The sequence below is a fragment of the Elephantulus edwardii genome, unplaced genomic scaffold (genome assembly GCF_000299155.1).
Source record: "Elephantulus edwardii isolate Elephantulus edwardi_28Jun2011 unplaced genomic scaffold, EleEdw1.0 scaffold00068, whole genome shotgun sequence".
NCBI classification, from domain to species: domain Eukaryota; kingdom Metazoa; phylum Chordata; class Mammalia; order Macroscelidea; family Macroscelididae; genus Elephantulus; species Elephantulus edwardii.
Genome location: NW_006399818.1, coordinates 3,135,377 through 3,141,377, shown reverse-complemented (window position 1 = coordinate 3,141,377; position 6,001 = coordinate 3,135,377). Strand labels below are relative to the sequence as shown.

The following is a 6,001-nucleotide window of genomic DNA, read 5'->3' as shown; positions in this document are numbered from 1 at the left end:
TTTTTTTTTAAGTGAGCTGGGGGAGGGGAAAAGGAAGAAGAAGGTAAAATGTGAAACAATGAATGAATGAAAAGTCTAACTTCTCTGTAAACTTTCGTTAAAATCACAATTAAAATTTATTTAAAAAATGGTTTAAAAGAAAAACAAGAATGTGCCTATTTATTCTTTGAAAGATGTCATAAACATTTAGATAGGCTAAAGGCTACTATGAAAGGTGGCTGCTCTCCCCGAACTCATTTCACACTGTGCAAAGGCTGGGGGGAAGAAAGATGTGGGCAACTTTGGGAGTGTTCACAAGTGCTCTTGTTCTGGGACGGTATCAGCTGTGGAGCCTGTCGTTACTAACGATAACTCCTGTTAGGAGTAGCTATCCACAAGTTCCAGATAAACCAAAGTGAGCAGAAGTAATTTGCTCATTGTCACACTACTAATAGGTGGCTGTTATTGACTAAGATACACTGCTTGCTTCCAAGAACTTCAACATCATCTAATTGACCTGAAGCCTTTAATATGAAATCCCTTCCCCTGAGGAAAACACTGGCACAAGAATCTGTGCTGGTGCTGTTCCCACTGTACTAAGTTACTACAGCTGGATGCAAAAAGAACATAATAATGGGCATTAGCTGTCTAAACTAGAGGTGGAGGCAGGGCAAACAGCTTGCATGATCAATGTTCAATATAGACAAGGAAACCGGTGACATAATCCAATCTTGATCAGTGCATTTATTGAAATACAATGTTTACTAAGGAATTTCCAGCTGCTCACCAATTGAGTCAGTTCTGTGACACAAAAACACATACATTCAACAGCTCCAAAAATAATAGAACAAATATAGTTCTGCTGTTAAGGGTACAGTCTTTCATCAAAGCAAAAGTCATTTACCAAAAGGTAGCAAATGAAACTAAGCCTTTAATTAAGATTTCAAGCAAACAAGCTTACAATGAACAGATTCGCTAATGATACTCCTGCCTCTCATTTCCTTTGAAGTGATAGAAAATGACTGAAATTCCCTTCAAGACTGAAGTACAGTTATATCCCCAGTGACGTCCAGCATGGCTCATCAAGCAGTGTACACTTTTACAGTAACTACATAATGCCAGGTACATGATTATATCTTAGTTTAAATTATATCCAACTATCATTACAGCCCAAATTGCTCATCTAACAAAAGTGATGCTGATATCTGGAGCGCAGACAACACAAAGGCTCTCAGTTCCTTGATGAACGAGATTGTATTTCACCTTGACACTGTTGCTAGCAAAGCTTGGAGAGACGAGCATTTTGAAAATGCTATAAACAGCTTAGCCTTTTCGTAGCATTTTGAAGAGCACATTAATAGCCTGGACTTTTCTTAAGGGCTTTCTTCTTTGTGTAGCCAAATTTGACAGTTAGAAGTGAACACTGAGAGGATGGAATCAAAGTCAGCACTGCGTTTTAAAAGCAGCATGGAACTGATGCCATCCAGCATTGTCTTCAAAAGAATATGAGAATATTAAGTGGATGTCTCGGCAACTTTCACACAAAGGATACTCTTCACTTGAAGACAGAATGATAAAATTTCACAGAAGAAATATGTAATTCTAGATGCCCATGAAATCTCTTCAGACAGTTACTAGCTGGAATAAAGGAGGGGGGTGGAATAGAAATCTACAGCTTTCATCTAAGCCAGAAGAAGTTTATTAATAATTTTTAAAAACTCATTAGTGGCAAGGGTTAACTTATGTTACACTCTCCCCCCAAAACAAGTATGGTGAAGTACTAGTGATTTAAGTAATTTAGAAATAAGGTTCTTTGCAGTTGTGAGAAGGTTGAGGTCTTTAAGTTGACTTAATATGACTAGTGTGTGTATAGAAGAAGAAAGACACAATTAAAGACACAGACACACAGAGTAGCAAGTCATGTGACAACAGAGACTGGAATGATGTACGCACAAGTCAAGAATCGCCTAGGATTGGCAGCAACACCAGGGACTAAGAGTAAAGCGTGCCATTCTGTCCTAGTGCCTTGAGAAAGACCATGGCCTGTCAACATTTTTAGACTGCTAATCTCAACACGTGCAGCAGGTCAAGGACTGCAGCCTTCAAGGTGGATTGAAGCTCAACATCAAGAAAACAAAGATTCTCACCAATGGGATGATTGGCAGCATCATGACAGATGGTGAAGAGATTGAGATCATTAAGAGCTTCAGTTTGCATGGCTCTACAATTAACACTCTTGGCACTAGTAGCCAGGACATTAAAAGATGAATTGCATTGGGAAAGTCGGCTGTCAGAGAACTCTCCAAAATACTGAAAAGAAACGATGTCAGTCTGGAGAATGAAGTGCACCTGATCCAGGCCATAGTCTTTACAATTACGTGTCATGCATCAGAAAGATGGTCAATGACTAGGGATGACAGAAGGAGAATTGATGCCCTTGAGCTGCGGTGCTGGAGAAGAGTATTGAACATACCATGGACTGCTAAAAGAACAAACAAGTTCGTCCTGGAGAGGGTGAAACCAAGCTGCTCCTTGGAGGCAAGGATTCTGAAGCTTTGTCTGACATACTTTGGACATGCTGCAAGGAGGAACTAGTCTTTGGAGAGGGACATCATGCTTGGGAGGGTGGAGGGACAGAGCAAGAGAGGAAGACCCTCAGTGAGATGGATTGACTCAGTGACTATGGAATGAGGACAGGTGTGTCAGAGACAATAAGGTTGGCACAGAATAGAGCAGGGTTTAGGGCTGTAGTACATAGGGTCGCTATGAGTTGAAGGTACCTCGATGGCACATAACAACAATCTCAACACAAAAAAAATACAAAAATCTTCCCCGTGCCCCAGAGAAATAGGCAACATCATGATAAATGGAGAAAAGATGAAGTTGCCAGTATTTCCATTTTACTTAATTCCACAATCAACACCCAGAGAAACAGCAGTCAAGAAATCTTTAAGACTGGAAGGCGGGCCCTTGGTGACATCTGACGTCATCTACAAGCGCCGGTACTCTCGCCCTGACGTCATACCCCGGTACCAGCCGTGACGTTGTCAGAGAGTGTACTAGCCTGGCGGCAACGGCTCCAGCGAAGCGGTAGTAGCAGCGACAGCCACGGCGGCAGCAATGGCTGGTACAGGGCCAGCCCCCGGACTCCCGGGTGCAGGAGCGCCCGTGGTCCCGGGTCCTGGGGCTGGCATCCCGGGCAAGAGCGGCGAGGAACGCTTGAAAAAGATGGAAGCGGAGATGGCCCTGTTTGAACAAGAAGTTTTAGGGGCTCCAATAACTGGTATTCCAACAGCTGTACCCGCGGTACCGACTGTTCCCACGGTAGAAGCAATGCAGGTCCCCACAGCGCCTGTGATTCGCCCAATTATCGCAACCAACACCTACCAGCAGGTTCAGCAGACTCTCGAGGCTCGGGCAGCCACAGCAGCCACAGTGGTTCCTCCCATGGTGGGCGGGCCCCCCTTTTGTGGGCCCAGTTGGCTTTGGCCCTGCTGATCGGAGTCACCTTGATAGTCCAGAGGCTCGAGAAGCCATGTTTCTGCGGCGAGCAGCCGTGGCCCCTCAGAGGGCCCCTATCCTTCGACCGGCCTTCGTCCCCCATGTGCTGCAGAGAGCAGATTCTGCTCTCTCTTCTGCAGCAGGCGGCCCTCGTCCTATGGCCCTTAGGCCACCTCATCAGGCCCTTGTGGGTCCTCCTCTACCAGGACCCCCTGGTCCACCCATGATACTACCACCAATGGCGCGGGCCCCAGGACCCCCCCTCACTTCCATGGCAGCTCTGAGGCCACCTCTGGAAGAGCCAGCAGCCCCGCGAGAACTTGGTCTGGGCCTGGGCCTGGGTCTGAAAGAGAAGGAAGAGGCAGTGGTGGCCGCAGCAACCGGGCTGGAGGAGGCTGGTGCCGCAGTGGCTGTAGGGGCAGGGGCCACCCCAGCTGGCCCTGTGGTCATTGGGCCCAGCCTACCACTGGCTTTGGCTATGCCATTGCCTGAGCCTGAGCCCCTGCCCCTACCACTGGAGGTCGTGCGAGGCCTGTTGCCCCCACTACGCATTCCTGAGCTCCTGTCCCTACGTCCAAGACCCCGGCTCCCTCGACCTGAGCCACCTCCTGGCCTTATGGCTCTTGAGGTCCCAGAACCCCTGGGTGAGGGCAAAAAGAAAGGGAAGCCAGAAAAACGGAAACGTTGTATTTGCACAGCAGCTGGGAGTAGCTGGGAGGACCCCAGCCTGCTGGAATGGGATGCAGATGACTTCCGGATTTTCTGTGGTGACCTGGGCAATGAGGTGAATGATGACATCTTGGCACGTGCCTTCAGCCGCTTCCCATCCTTCCTTAAGGCTAAGGTCATTCGTGATAAGCGGACAGGCAAGACTCAGGGCTATGGCTTCGTCAGCTTCAAGGACCCCAGTGATTACGTGCATGCCATGCGGGAGATGAATGGGAAGTATGTGGGTTCTCGCCCCATCAAGCTGCGCAAGAGTATGTGGAAGGATCGGAACCTGGACGTAGTGCGGAAGAAGCAGAAGGAGAAGAAGTTGGGCCTCAGATACTGTCTGTGGCTGGGCAGCTGCACCCACCTCACAGGGTGCTGACTCTTTCCTACCGTTCTCTTTAGAAAACCCCTCAACTCTACTGACCCACCTTACTCAAAACCAGTTTCAGGCGAGCTCTGGTGGTCTAGTGGCAGGAAACTGTACTGCAATCCCAGAGGTGCACGGTTCAAATCCACCAGATGCTCTGCTGAAGGAGGAGGAACAATCGCCTCCTGTACCAGTCAGATCTAATTTGACGGTACACACATAAAAAAAAAAAAAACCAGTTTCAATAAATTTACCTTCATTTCCAAAAAAAAAAAAAAAAGAAATCATAAGACATGCTACACTGGGCAAACTGATTGTTAAGGAACTCTTTAAAGTGCTAAAGAACAAGGACATAAGCTTAAAGACTAAGGTGTACCTGACCCAAGTCAAGATCTTTTCAGTTACTTTATATACATGTGCGTTGGACAACAAATGAGGAAGACTGAAGAAGAATGCATGTCTTTGAACTGTGATGTTTGAGAAAAGTATAAAAATAGCCCTTGGACTGCTGAAAGAACAAACAAATCTCTCTTGGAGGAGGTGAAATGAAGGAGGGAGCTCCTTAGAGGCAGAGATGCTGAAACTTCTCACATACTCTAGGGCATGTTATCAAGAGATGCCAGCCCTTGGAAAACAGACATCACACTTGGAAAAGTAGAGAGCTGACAACAGAGGAGAAGACTCTCAAGAAGATGAACTGACACAAGGATTCAGCAACGGGCTACAGCATCGCAGAGACTGTGAGGACGGGGCAGGGTAGGGCAAGGCGCCAACATGTTCACAGGATGGCTGAGTCACAGGGGAGTCAATGGCACCTAACATAAATGGCAACCAGCTCGCCACTCTCATACTATCAGAATAAACCCAAGTTGTTTTAAGCTAACCAGTTTGCAATTTGTTATGGTAACCCTAGGAAACTAGAATATGTTCAACCTTATGTTCAATGCTGTAAATGATAGTTTTAAAAATGTACTGTCATTGATATCATGTTGGAGTTTTTGTTTAAAAAGCAAGCAGGAGGCATACAGTAAAGGAATAACACGAGTCAAAGGGAGTTAAGTAGCTGAAGGAAGCCAAAGGAAGTTAAATAGCTGGGCAGCCTCTTCTTAGATTTAACACCTTAGCAGAAAGAAAATCAGAGTTGTTCCGGATAAGGAGCAGTCCCTCCAACTCCATCCAAAATTCAGAGTGACTACAGGGATTATTTGAAAGCATCCTTTGGGAATCCTCCTAATTTATCCTCTACCTTGTGAGTGAAATCAGATTCAGAAATACCATGAAGCTAACATCATATTTTGGGAGAATTTCTGTGTAATTTTAATAATTGCCCAAGAATTTTCCCCACTGGAGTCTCTGTTATGAGGAGGAAAGGGTTTGGCAATTGGAAGTGGTAGATTATATCACCCCAAAATGGCTACAACCATAGCTCTCTTCCCCCCC

General features: G+C 46.1%; 1 pseudogene; it reads left to right on the top strand.

Annotated features, from left to right (window-relative positions):
- Positions 1-3,096: 3,096 nt before the first annotated feature.
- LOC102871760 lies at positions 3,097-4,573 on the top strand (annotated as a pseudogene).
- The last annotated feature ends 1,428 nt before the right edge of the window (positions 4,574-6,001 follow it).